Source organism: Hemibagrus wyckioides, linkage group LG19, assembly GCF_019097595.1.
Source record: "Hemibagrus wyckioides isolate EC202008001 linkage group LG19, SWU_Hwy_1.0, whole genome shotgun sequence".
Lineage (NCBI taxonomy): Eukaryota > Metazoa > Chordata > Actinopteri > Siluriformes > Bagridae > Hemibagrus > Hemibagrus wyckioides.
Window position 1 is genome coordinate 14119159 of NC_080728.1, and position 14552 is coordinate 14133710.

Sequence of the window (14552 nt, forward strand, 5' to 3'; positions counted from 1 at the left end):
TATATTTCAGAGTGGATCATTTACCATAGGAAGATAGCCTGAAGGAAGTTGTGCTTGAATCTACCACTGCTTACCTCTAATTCCAACTCCAATGAATTCACATATATTTGTAAATATATTTTGAGCACAAAGCTTACCTAACATCACTGGTATGAGCATATTGTGAATAAGAGTCTCAGGATCAGCTCAGTTTTTATGATTACAGCAGTATGTTTTTTATTTTTCAATATGTTTATATGTTCACTGTCATATTTTTCTTCCATCACACCTCATCATACAGACATCATACCTCATCATACCTTGGAAACAACCACCCTGCACATCTCCTACTGATCACACTTGCATGACTCGAATGAAACAAATCAACAACAATAAAACAAGATAAAACAAAACAAAATACAATACAATATAATAATAATAATAATAATAATAATAATAATAATACTGCTTATGTAGGGTTCCCAGAGCTGAACAGAACTTTCTGCTTGCCCTTAGCAATGTAAGTTAGTCTTTCCAACCCAATACAGTTCGATATCTCCCTTATCCACATTCTCAAAGATGGCATCTTCATACTCTTCCAGCACAATGCAATCACTATACTCTACTGGCTTGGAGACATCAGGAGTCTAGAAGTTTACTCAGTTTCAGTGTTTGTATAAAGTCCATTGAATGTATTCTAGGAACACAGAGTTTAACATCCAAGGGAATTTTAGTGTTAAATGTATCTGGCAAACATTTTATAATTTCTTTCTAGAAATTTTGAATTTCTGGACATTCCCAACAACAGTGATACACTGTACCTTTCTAATCCAAACATTTAGCACACACATCTGGAATATTAGCAGAGATGATGAAGTTTAACAGGAGTTCTGTACTTTCTTATTAACCATTTACATTGAAGTAATTAAAACCTCGTATTTATTGTCTGTGTTTTAGGCAACCATTTAACCTCTCTAATGTTGATTCAGTACCATATTTAACCGTTGTGTTGTAATATCTAGTTGTATTTCTGTTCCCTTCCAAGTCTTATTTCTTTTAATTTTGATAAAGGTGGAATACATGTTATATGTTCATATTTTGATGATCTGTAAGAGTTTAATTCAGGAGTCTCCAGTCTTTGACAAAATGAAGGTGGCCAGGAGCTACTCGTGTTATATTATTTGCACATCTTATTATTATTTGTGTGACGTTTTAAAAAAATCTCAATGTCAGTCATATTTTGCAATAAATCATTTTATAAATAAATCAAATTCACATAATCAGCATATTAATGAGTCGAGTTAATTGATTCAACACAACGGGTTTGCTGACTAAACTTATCATCAAAACTTGCAACAGTAGTTGAGTTTGTAGACTTCATCCACTTCTTGAAAGTACATTTTCTCTGCTCAGCTTTCTTTTTTCTTTCTTTGCTTATACTGCCTATTTAAATATATTTTAAAATATATTTAGCTTTGCTTTCAAGTTAATTTTTTAATTTTATGATTTCATAGCCACTGAAAAAGCATCCCAGCAGCTGACAGAATATCACCAGCAGTGTGCACAGTATCACAGTGAATTTAACCCAGTATAAAGTGTTTTTGTAGGTTAGTGCAATCTAAGAAAGCTATTATAATCTATTAGCAGTTAAATGTGTAAAATAAATAAATCAATCAATTCCAAAACATTTAATGCAACTTCACTAACTGTTGTTGTTGTTGTCATTCTTTCGTCTGCTCCCTGTTTGGGGTTGCCACTGCAGATCATTTGGTCCACATGTTTCAATTTGGCACTGGTTTTACACCAGATGCCCTTCCTGATGCAACCCCTTCCATTTTATCCAGGCTTGGGACTGGCCCTGAGAGTTAACTCTTCAGTAACTTAATGCAACACTGCTAACTATAACTAGAAAAATAGAGACAAAAAATTCTCAACACTCAAACTCTCAACAAACCTTAACTTCACTGTGAGAACTGAAGACATGAAGACATTTATAGTAATAGTATTTCTGAGTTCACTATAATCTGTGGAGTTACTCACAATGCAATGTGTTGTTGATTCTCTAGCCAAATACCTCAAATTCAAATTCAAATTTTATTTGTCACATACATATACATACACAGTACGACATGCAGTGAAATGTTTTTTCACGACTGTCCGGAATGTGAACATTTATAAAATTATTTGAGAAAGAGATCCATAAAAAATAAAGATAAAAGTAAAACTAGAGTATCTTAAAAGTATAAAAATAGAAAATAGAAAATAAAGTATATATATATATATACTTTATATATATATATGAACAATGGTTTTGGTTCTTCAGAGGCAATCTGTAAATGCACTTAGGTATCACATTCCATTTATCATGTAAATGATTACAGTTGTAATGTAAGGGCACTGTTTTCTGAATATAATTTTCTGAATAATTCTGAATAAACCACAATCTCCAGCAAGTACTTTGGGTGTTGGTAACACGCTTGTTGCTCTTCAGGAATATAATAGTGAAAAGACCCACCTCAAACTCAGGGCTGACGCCGATGAAGGAGCTGCCCGTTGGCTTCCAGCTGAACTGCAGGTTAATGATGATGATAGTTTTCATCCGGCTGTGAGAATTAAACATGAGGAACTCAATCAGATGAAAAAGTGAGTAAAACAGAACATAGTGATTGCTTTAATGATGATGCAACTAATTACCTGCTGCTGGACGTTTATAATACAATAATAATCATCATCATCATAATACCTGATCATTTTACTGCTACATTATATCTTATCCATGAACTAAATTCAGTGTTCAGACATTTTGAATTATTACCCACAAATTAATAATAATCTGGTAAGGGGCCACATTACATTTAGTCCATAATGGATGGATAGATAGACAGATATTTTTTGACATTTAACTAAAAAATACTGAATACACAATTGGACTGTATATTGAGTACAATACTGAAGCACTACCTTCTGAATATGTAAATGAATTTACCTGGGATAATGTAAATATTTTCGCTTGCTGAATGAAGAAAGTAATCATTAGCCATTTTACTAGTAGCCATGTTTATGACCCCAAGTTTATTGCTCTATTTTACCCCCTAGTGAACTAACAGACTAGCTCTATTTGGAGTCTTTCAAATCAAATACAGTCTGGTTTCTAAATATGTGTGTTAGATTGTCACGTTTGTCACTACTGCATTAAACCACAATTAGGTTCATCATTGTGAAATTGTGCTATTAGTAGACTATGTTCATAAACAACATACCATGTCTTTATCTCTGGCCTTGTAGCCCTTACAGTCGATACAGTTCAGCTTCTGCTGCATGTAAAACTGAAAGAAAGAAAGAAAGAAAGAAAGAAAGAAAGAAAGAGCTAATGTTTATTAGTGGTCTAAGAAAAAAACTTGTGCTTACTTGCTTTGGCAAATAAATAAATGGGGGTTATAGTGAATTCCTTAATTTCAATTCAAAAGCTATTTCTCAAAATGGGGGAAAATGTTTTTGATTTGAATCCCATTTCCTGCATTTATGTACATTTAGAGACTATGGTGATACAAAATCCAGGAAATAATGAAGTTGATTATAATGATAAATTAGAAGGCTAAAATAGAAGGCTATTAATCTATGTATATAAAAATGATGCCTTACTTTCTTTATTGTTTAAAAGGGGCCGATCACCAAGACTAGAGAGAATCATTTTATAAAGTCAAAAATGTTCTGTTTTGTGTGTGAATAAAATTTAAATAATGTGAGACTCGATTTCCTCTGTTAAATAAACTTTTATCTCAAACTAACCGCTGTACCTGAAAATGTAAAATAAATCACTTGTTGCACAGGACGTTTGTCAGAGATACATCCAGGTGTTCAGAATGGAAAAAGCAAAAAGCTTTCATGAACTGTGTGTGCTGCATCACTATTCTGTAATATCACTTGCAGATAGACAGCAGCAACATTAATATGTAATTATATGAAAATGTTGATCATTACTTTAATAATTGTCTCTCATGCATAAACAACCACCCTTAGTTAATGAACCAATTAAAATATTTACATTCCTGCTGCTAAATTTCTGTGCAGCACAAATACGTACAGTAGATCAATTTTATGCCTCCAACACTGTATTATAGCAGGGTAGGAAGTAATCATCTGTAATCCTTACTTCTATAACCCAGAAGGATGTGAAAATTGATAACACAATAGACATTCAGGGTTGAATACACTACTTATTTGGAATACAGGATGGAAGATTGTCACACAATCTCACAAACATCAAAAAAAATTAACTTGCTTCTGGCATTTCATGGCTGACTGTGCCGCAACCGTGATACCTGTCCATTACATTACACAACTGTGATACCTGTTCATTACATTACACAACCGTGATACCTGTTCATTACATTACACAACCGTGATACCTGTTCATTACACCTTTCGGTGAGTTAGTTTTACAGTGTGTACGCAGTGTTCCTGGACGCAGATATGTGCATCGACACAGGCAGACTCTCTGTGTCCTGCTCAGACCTGCTCCTCCATGGCGATGACGGCATGCGGTTAAAAAATCATAACAAACGAATTTGGGGGGGCATGTCCCCCCTGTCCCCAGTGTAAATTACGCCCCTGGCTTTTGTCCACTATGACATCACATTTAACATAGTTAACACCGGCTGAAACTAAAGCTCTCTGGCCAAAATGAATAATTTTGTTTGCAAAATGCTCTAACACTCACAACTATAAAAAATGTGAACATGGGCCAAACAGCTGATGTTGTTGCAAAACTGAGAGTGGACAATCCAAAACTGATAGACATTCAGTGTATGGGTCACAGACTGGAGCTGGCACTTCTTGGGGTTTTGAAAGAGGTGAGCTTAGTGAGTCGTGTAAATGACACTTTGCATTTGATAGCCCAAAGAGCCACAGAGAACTTAAGACAGTTTGTGAAGAATTTGAATCTAGGTTCTACAAACCAAAGCCACATGCAACCATAAAGAACAATTCAGACAGATAAAGTATGTTTTTTTGTTTATTATAATTTTGTTCATTTGCAGTTCATACATTTCATGCTCAATGATGCTCAAGCTGTCCGTAGAGGGTTGCCTCTGCCAAATTCTTAGTGCTAAAGGAAACAAGATAATAGAAATATTCAGTCATGTAGTCTTAGCTGTGATGCAAAACACTGGTGTTTCACAAATATACATTCAAGTCTTCAAAATTTCACAAGAAAGATTTTTTTTCTACAAACATTTCCTCTGAACATTCTACAGTCGTTCGCTCTGAAGGCCATGTGACAATGTTACTCTTCATAAATAGTTGTTACACCATTTGTAGAAAGCTAATATAGCATTGTAATGCAGACTGTATCGTAATTGCAAGCTGTGTTAAGATAAACAATAAGAAGAACTTACACCACAACCCACTCTAAAATGTAACAACCACACCACAGTAATAACAGTAATGTCAGTGTAAACCTGGTATAAAATTAAACCCTTGCATACACCAATTGTTTCAGGGGTTGTTTAGGCAGCACACTGACAAATCTGACATTTCAGAGAGGAGCACAGGAAAGCCAAAGAATTAAAACAAACTTGGACGTTTCAGAGTTCAGAATAAAGTCTGGATTCGGTTCTTGTGTACTGGAATGTCCAAGATACAGCACCTCAGATTAGAGCCGTTATGAAGGCTTTACAGAGCATAAGTAGCAGACATATCTCAATATCAACTATTCAAAGGAGATTATTGTGTATTTCGGCCGCCTTCAGCATTGTTTCATGATGTAGAAAGAAATAAACATCAGGAAAGACCATGGAATTAGAAGATGTGTCCAAACTTTTGACTGGTAGTGTATGTAGGTTGGTAATGATTGAACACTTTATTATTATTATTATTATTATTATTAATAACAACAACAACAACAACAACAACAATAATAATAATAATAATAATAATAAACCAACGTTAGCGTTAGCTTGTTGTGTTAGTGAGAACTTTTTTCCACACACAGCAAAAAGGCGTGATATCTGCAAGCGCTTTCAATGATTACGATAAATGATGTTTACCGCATCATTCATCCACCCCTTTAGGTGGCAGTACTGCACCACCTACTTTCCGGGCCGCAAATCAATTACGAAGAAGAAGAAGAAGACGGAGAAAGCGGACGGTGAAGCTGGGTTTAATTTTTTCCCGCCGAATTTCTGAAGTAACATAAACATAGTTATTATCGACTAGGAGCCAAAATGTAAGTTAAAACCATGTAATAGTGAGTTAATGTTACGACATTATTAGATAAATAACATTTTTGTGGAAAGATTATCTTGATAAATATACTTTTGTTGAATGTGGTTGTTTCCAGAAGCATGCCACAGAAATCTTCAAAAAGAAGAAGAATTCCCACAAACAAAATGCAGGAGATGTTCCAGAGTCTCCATCTCCAACACATCATCACTCAGGTATAAATAACACTGCTTTAATCATTTTATATTAAAGAAAGCTTTGTTTATAGGTTAAGTGGTGCACCAGTAGAAAAGGCCATTTGGTGGAGAAAGACATAAAACTAAAGTGATATCAGTGCATTTATGAGTTTGATGTGTATAAAAATTATTCAAATGCTTTACCAAAGCGTCAAAGTACATTTTGGTAGAGCATCTTGGAAAAAATGGGATAAACTGGAAATTTGTGGTCCCAGTATTTGCTAATGTATTTTTCTAATATATATTTTTATGATTTGTTCCCAGGACATTTTGCCTTGTGCACTTTGAGGATGGCTACAGAGCGAAAATCTTTACACCATGGGATATTTTGAATGAAAATGATGCTCCCATTCACCATTTTGACGTTCTTAGGCCAGGAGAAGTTGTTATGGCACGATGGTCAGATGTCCCATTGTTTTGTTTTCTGCCCAGCTACTCATTTTAGTTCACTTAAGTAACTAAATATATATACATACTTATGTAAAGTATACATAATTTGGGCAGTAATAATAATTTGAGCAGTATTGCACTTAATATTGTTGACATTTTGTTTCAATATCATTTAGTATTTCATTTGCCAGATTTTGTTTGACTTACCCAATATACTTTTATTTAGCACATTTAAGTTTTTCATTTATTTATCTATTTATTTATTTTACATATGTATATCTGCAAAATAAGTGTGTGTGTGTGTGTGTAAACAGAAAAGACAAAGTCAATATTGTAATGAGAACGCTCAGTTCAGTCTCATGAGACTAGAATAACATCTTTCTGAGGAACAGAATCACTGTTCTCTGCCACTCATCACTGCCACTATTGGCCATGTTATTCAGCTGCTGTTGGCTTGTGTTCCTTAAGACTGGAAACATAACATTATACTTCAGCAACGCAGGAAATGTTTAGCATTGAAATCATACAGCATTAAGAGCCTCAGCTGACCTGCTTGCCATGGAGTAGGTGTGTACAAACTGGCCACCTCTTCTGAGTCGTCAATGTCCAGAGTCTCATTATAGGGCTGGTTATCAATAAGCTGAGGATGAAAACGTCACACACACGTTAAATTAAACAGCTGGCTCGAGAGCTAACTTAGTTTTGTGCAACGAAAAAAATTCGTGGGTTGAGAAGAGCACAGGAGAGCCAAAGGTTTTTCTCCTTTAAGATCAGCAAGCTGTTTTTGCTTCTGTTGTGAACAGTCTGCAGTCACTTGAGCCTCGAGTACCGCATGTGTGCCGGATGTCCAGTGTTTTTATTTTCATTTCTGTTTGCTTATTTAAGTTGTGTTCTTTAAATAAGTAACGCTGTGTCCAGTAGAATACAGCTCGAGATGTGAAGTGCTGTCTGATTACTGCTGCAACTTGAATTGGAGCGATCCCATACGTTAATGCTAACTCAGCGCGTTACATACACACAGAAAAGGACAACATCTCTCACAGCAGCGTTTGGATCAAGTATAAAAATAAGAAAGAACTTTAATTAAAAATCGTTTTTTACCTCATAGTCCTCAGACTGGATTTTCTTATAGGTGCTGAACTTCAAGTTCCACCTCTTAGCTTGCAGCTTCTTGAAAAAGGGCATTTCAGCTGTCGAGGTAAACTATAATCCTTTATAGAATCGTATTTAGAAGTTATATTTATATATTTATAAATACTTTCCGCATTCAAAAACGAGGTCACTTGATAAAACTTCGTGATCTTCGTGTGGTCAATGCAGGTGTTTGTTGCTCCGACGTTGCTAACGTTCTAAATTCTCGTTCTGATTCTGATGACGTGGGCGTCGCTAGGCATTTTGGGGTGCTTTAGCCCCCCCCCCCCCAACATTTCTATTCAACTCCCATAAACCTTCATAAACTCTACACAAATTCGTGATCGCCTCAGTCCCCTTTAAATTTCATATGAAAACGGTGGCAGACTTCGGCTCTTCCCCGTCTTTCAGTGCGTTCTTCAATCCGCAGACCGCGGCAAGGATCAGAGGACGTGTGTACAGTAGAATGCTGCAATAAGTTTACCATCCTACCCTGTTAGTAAAACGTTTATTTTATTTTATTTTTTTACCCTCATTGGGGTCTGAGCCCCCCCACCCCCATGAAAATCCTGCTGATGACACCTTAAATTCCGTGAAATGACCAAAAAAAAAAAAGTCTACTCACTGAAGGCCATAAGACCATTTATGGGTCTTTCATGCACATTAAAATTTCACAAAATAAACATTATGTATCAGGGCTAATTTGCCCTGGTTGAACAAGAGGAATTAGTCACTGAGTCCAGACTTATGTGAATACACTAGTACATACTGTCACTAGTTTATCTTGAGGACTCCAAGCTGACATGATCCTCTCTGCAGCCAGAAAACATACCCAAAGCAAATGTTAGATTGCTACAGTGTTTGAGCATGTTGCCTACACAGAGATAAACAGCCTTCTAGTTCTTCAAAAAGTGGTTCAAAGTTGTTCAACTTTGCTCCGATGAACTACACATTGAAGATGGCACCCTTTAATATAGTTTTGCAGGCCACTTTCATGATTGATGAATGAAAGAGACACATTTCAGCTGTAAGTCATCATAAGCATTTATTTTATGTCTGTTGACCTGAAACCAAAATACAGTTGTCTCCAAAGAAGAATGAAAAAAAATTAAAAATGAATTTTAAAAGTTCAGTTGCTCAACATTTGGTAGCCAACTACCAGATATACCAGCCACTGAACTTTGATCAGTGTTGTAGAAAGTATGCTAATTGTCTGTGTGAATGGAGATATCTGTGTATTTATGTCGAAAGTCCACAGGGTGAAACAAATGCTGATGATACTAAGTGCTCAAATGCATCTGTTTCTAGCTATTAGCCTGATATTCAATTATAAAAGTGATATATTTGTAAATATATTTTGAGCACAAAGCTTACCTAACATCACTGGTATGAGCATATTGTGAATAAGATTCTCAGGATCAGCTCAGTTTTTATGATTACAGCAGTATGTTTTTTATTTTTCAATATGTTTATATGTTCATTGTCACATTTTTCTTCCACCACACCTCATCATACAGACATCATACCTCATCATACCTTGGAAACAACCACCCTGCACATCTCCTACTGATCACACTTGCATGACTTGAATGAAACAAATCAACAACAATAAAACAAGATAAAATAAAACAAAATACAATACAATAATAATAATGCTCATGTAGGGTTCCCAGAGCTGAACAGAACTTTCTGCTTGCCCTTAGCAATGTAAGTTAGTCTTTCCAACCCAATACAGTTCGATATCTCCCTTATCCACATTCTCAAAGATGGCATCTTCATACTCTTCCAGCACAATGCAATCACTATACTCTACTGGCTTGGAGACATCAGGAGTCTAGAAGTTTACTCGGTTTCAGTGTTTGTATAAAGTCCATTGAATGTATTCTAGGAACACAGAGTTTAACATCCAAGGGGATTTTAGTGTTAAATGTATCTGGCAGACATTTTATAATTTCTTTCTAGAAATTTTGAATTTCTGGACATTCCCAACAACAGTGATACACTGTACCTTTCTAATCCAAACATTTAGCACACACATCTGGAATATTAGCAGAGATGATGAAGTTTAACAGGAGTTCTGTACTTTCTTATTAACCATTTACATTGAAGTAATTAAAACCTCGTATTTATTGTCTGTGTTTTAGGCAACCATTTAACCTCTCTAATGTTGATTCAGCACCATATTTAACCGTTGTGTTGTAATATCTAGTTGTATTTCTGTTCCCTTCCAAGTCTTATTTCTTTTAATTTTGATAAAGGTGGAATACATGTTATATGTTCATATTTTGATGATCTGTAAGAGTTTAATTCAGGAGTCTCCAGTCTTTGACAAAATGAAGGTGGCCAGGAGCTACTCGTGTTATATTATTTGCACATCATACATTATTTGTGTGACGTTTTAAAAAAATCTCAATGTCAAACAGTCATATTTTGCAATAAATCATTTTATAAATAAATCAAATTCACATAATCAGCATATTAATGAGTCGAGTTAATTGATTCAACACAACGGGTTTGCTGACTAAACTTATCAAAACTTGCAACAGTAGTTGAGTTTGTAGACTTCATCCACTTCTTGAAAGTACATTTTCTCTGCTCAGCTTTCTTTTTTCTTTCTTTGCTTATACTGCCTATTTAAATACATATTAAAATATATTTAGCTTTGGTTTCAAGTTAATTTTCTAATTTTATGATTTCATAGCCACTGAAAAAGCATCCCAGCAGCTGACAGAATATCACCAGCAGTGTGCACAGTATCACAGTGAATTTAACCCAGTATAAAGTGTTTTTGTAGGTTAGTGCAATCTAAGAAAGCTATTATAATCTATTAGTGAAAACTGCAGTGAAATGTTTTTTCACGACTGTCCAGCATGTAAATATTTATAAAAAGTATTTAAGAAAGAGAGATCCATAAAAAATAAAGATAAAAGTAAAACTAGAGTATCTTAAAAGTATAAAAATAGAAAATCAAGTAAATAAAATATAATATAGATAAATAAAATAAAATATAAAAATAGTTGTAAAAATATGAAAATATAGGTGCAAGTAGATAAATATATATATATATATATATATATAATATACACTATATTGCCAAAAGTATTCGCTTACCTGCCTTGACTTGCATATGAACTTAAGTGACATCCCATTCCTAATCCATAGGGTTCAATATGACGTCGGTCCTCCCTTTGCAGCTATAACAGCTTCAACTCTTCTGGGAAGGCTGTCCACAAGGTTTAGGAGTGTGTTTATGGGAATTTTTGACCATTCTTCCAGAAGCACATTTGTGAGGTCACACACTGATGTTGGATGAGAAGGCCTGGCTCTCAGTCTCCGCTCTAATTCATCCCAAAGGTGTTCTATCGGGTTGAGGTCAGGACTCTGTGCAGGCCAGTCAAGTTCATCCACACCAGACTCTGTCATCCATGTCTTTATGGACCTTGCTTTGGTCACTGGTGCACAGTCATGTTGGAAGAGGAAGGGGCCAGCTCCAAACTGTTCCCACAAAGTTGGGAGCATGGAATTGTCCAAAATGTCTTGGTATGCTGAAGTATTAAGAGTTCCTTTCACTGGAACTAAGGGGCCAAGCCCAGCTCCTGAAAAACAACCCCACACCATAATCCCCCCTCCACCAAACTTTACACTTGGCACAATGCAGTCAGACAAGTACCGTTCTCCTGGCAACCGCCAAACCCAGACTCGTCCATCAGATTGCCAGATGGAGAAGCGCGATTGGTCACTCCAGAGAACGCGTCTCCACTGCTCTAGAGTCCAGTGGCGGTGTGCTTTACACCACTGCATCCGACGCTTTGCATTGCACTTGGTGATGTATGACTTGGATGCAACTGCTCGGCCATGGAAACCCATTCCATGAAGCTCTCTGCGCACTGTTCTTGAGCTAATCTGAAGGCCACATGAAGTTTGGAGGTCTGTAGCGATTGGCTCCGCAGAAAGTTGGCGACCTCTTCGCACTATGCGCCTCAGCATCCGCTGACCCCGCTCCGTCAGTTTACGTGGCCTACCACTTCGTGGCTGAGTTGCTGTCGTTCCCAAACACTTCCACGTTCTTATAATACAGCTGACAGTTGACTGTGGAATATTTAGGAGCGAGGAAATTTCACGACTGGATTTGTTGCACAGGTGGCATCCTATCACAGTTCCACGCTGGAATTCACTGAGCTCCTGAGAGCGACCCATTCTTTCACAAATGTTTGTAAAAACAGTCTGCATGCCTAGGTGCTTGATTTTATACACCTGTGGCCATGGAAGTGATTGGAACACCTGATTCTGATTATTTGGATGGGTGAGCGAATACTTTTGGCAATATAGTGTGTATATATATATATATATATATATATATATATATATATATATATATATATATATATATATATATATATATATATATATACATACACTAACAAAGTGGTATACACACATATATACACATAAATGCAGACATGAACATGATGGGATGTATGTGTTTATGCATATATTGAGGTGATCCAGTGTTTATCATTAAAGTGTCCATGTGCTGGAATAATTGTATAAAGTGACTTGTGCCAGTCCAGTGTCAAAGTGTCTGTTTGTGCAAATGTTCGAGATGAAAAGTGTTGAAAAAAAGCGGAGACAGTCCCCGTATCCATATCAGGTTCTAGGTGTTTCCTGGTTCAGACTCTGAATGGCCTGCGGGAAGAAGCTCCTCCTCATTCTCTGTTTGTTTGCCTTCATGGAGCGGAAGCGTTTCCCTGGATGCAACAGAGAAAAGAGTCCATTGTTGGGATGGCTGAGGTCCTTCACAATCTTCCTGGCTCTGATCCGGCACCGCTTGCTGTAGATGTCCTGCAGGTCAGGGAGCTCGGTGTGGATGGTACATTCAGCTGAACGCACCACTCTCTGGAGGGCTCGTCTGTTCTGCATGGTGCTGTTCCCGAACCAGGAAGTGATGCTACCCGTCAGGACGCTCTCAATGGTGCAGGTGTAAAAAGTCTTTAGCACCTAATGGATTAGTCATGTCATGCTGACCTGACGTCATAGGAATGGTAAAATAAATAAATAGACAAGTGTCCCCAGTGGAAATTACGCCCTTGGCTTTTGTCCACTATGACATCACATTTAACATAGTTAACACCGGCTGAAACTAAAGCTCTCTGGCCAAAATGAGTAATTTTGTTTGCAAAATGCTCTAACACTCACAACTACAAAAAATGTGAACATGGGCCAAACAGCTGATGTTGTTGCAAAACTGAGAGTGGACAATCCAAAACTGATAGACATTCAGTGTATGGGTCACAGACTGGAGCTGGCACTTCTTGGGGTTTTGAAAGAGGTGAGCTTAGTGAGTCGTGTAAATGACACTTTGCATTTGATAGCCCAAAGAGCCACAGAGAACTTAAGACAGTTTGTGAAGAATTTGAATCTAGGTTCTACAAACCAAAGCCACATGCAACCATAAAGAACAATTCAGACAGATAAAGTATGTTTTTTTGTTTATTATAATTTTGTTCATTTGCAGTTCATACATTTCATGCTCAATGATGCTCAAGCTGTCCGTAGAGGGTTGCCTCTGCCAAATTCTTAGTGCTAAAGGAAACAAGATAATAGAAATATTCAGTCATGTAGTCTTAGCTGTGATGCAAAACTGGTGTTTCACAAATATACATTCAAGTCTTCAAAATTTCACAAGAAAGAAGTAGTTTATCAGATTTTTTTTCTACAAATATTTCCTCTGAACATTCTACAGTCGTTCGCTCTGAAGGCCATGTGACAAGGTTAGTCTTCATAAATAGTTGTTACACCATTTGTAGAAAGCTATTATAGCATTGTAATGCAGACTGTATCGTAATTGCAAGCTGTGTTAAGATAAACAATAAGAAGAACTTACACCATATAAAATTAAACCCTTGCATACACCAATTGTTTCAGGGGTTGTGTAGGCAGCACACTGATAAATCTGACATTTCAGAGAGGAGCACAGGAAAGCCAAAAACAGTGAGAGACTAGTGTGGACTGGCAAGATTTGTAAGCTGACAGTCTTGGATCTTTCATTCATGTAAACACTCAAGTAAACAATATACATGCATACAAGGTCTATTAAAAACAAACCGTTCTATATCCTTATAGCTTTGTTAAGGAATCATATGGTTTCTCTCTCTCAGAGGCATGGCACTGACAAGCCCTCAAAAATGTCATTCTCCAGCTAATACTTTTAATGATGGTGAGTGAGAGCTGTTGGATTTTATCTCATTCATCTGTATTATCTGTCATGTTTTTGGCTCCAATAGGTGAGGCCCTGTGGCTATCTAAAGAAAATCACTCTCTGAAAAGGTGCAGGATATCAATATACCTCTAAACTTCAACATTTTCAAAGCCAGATATTAGCCTGAAGGTTTAATATTAATCATAAGCTTTGCAAAACACCATAAATCTCCTTAGATTTATTTGTCCAACTATTTTATGGTGAAGCTTTTATGGGGTAAAAAACAAATTACAGCATGAGAATGAAGAACACATACGAAACCAATTTTCTTAAGGCTTGCAGAGAGTTTTCTTGGGTACTAAGGGAATGTCTGGATTGAATCTGTATCTGATGAC

At 36.4% G+C, this 14552-nt stretch overlaps 1 long non-coding RNA gene across 1 annotated transcript; it reads left to right on the plus strand.

Moving 5' to 3' along the window:
* Positions 1–6071: 6071 nt before the first annotated feature.
* On the plus strand, positions 6072–10428 carry LOC131369774 (uncharacterized). Its single transcript, XR_009207330.1, has 3 exons — positions 6072–6205; positions 6320–6416; positions 6702–10428. It is a non-coding gene; the product is annotated as an uncharacterized LOC131369774 (long non-coding RNA).
* Positions 10429–14552: the final 4124 nt, after the last annotated feature.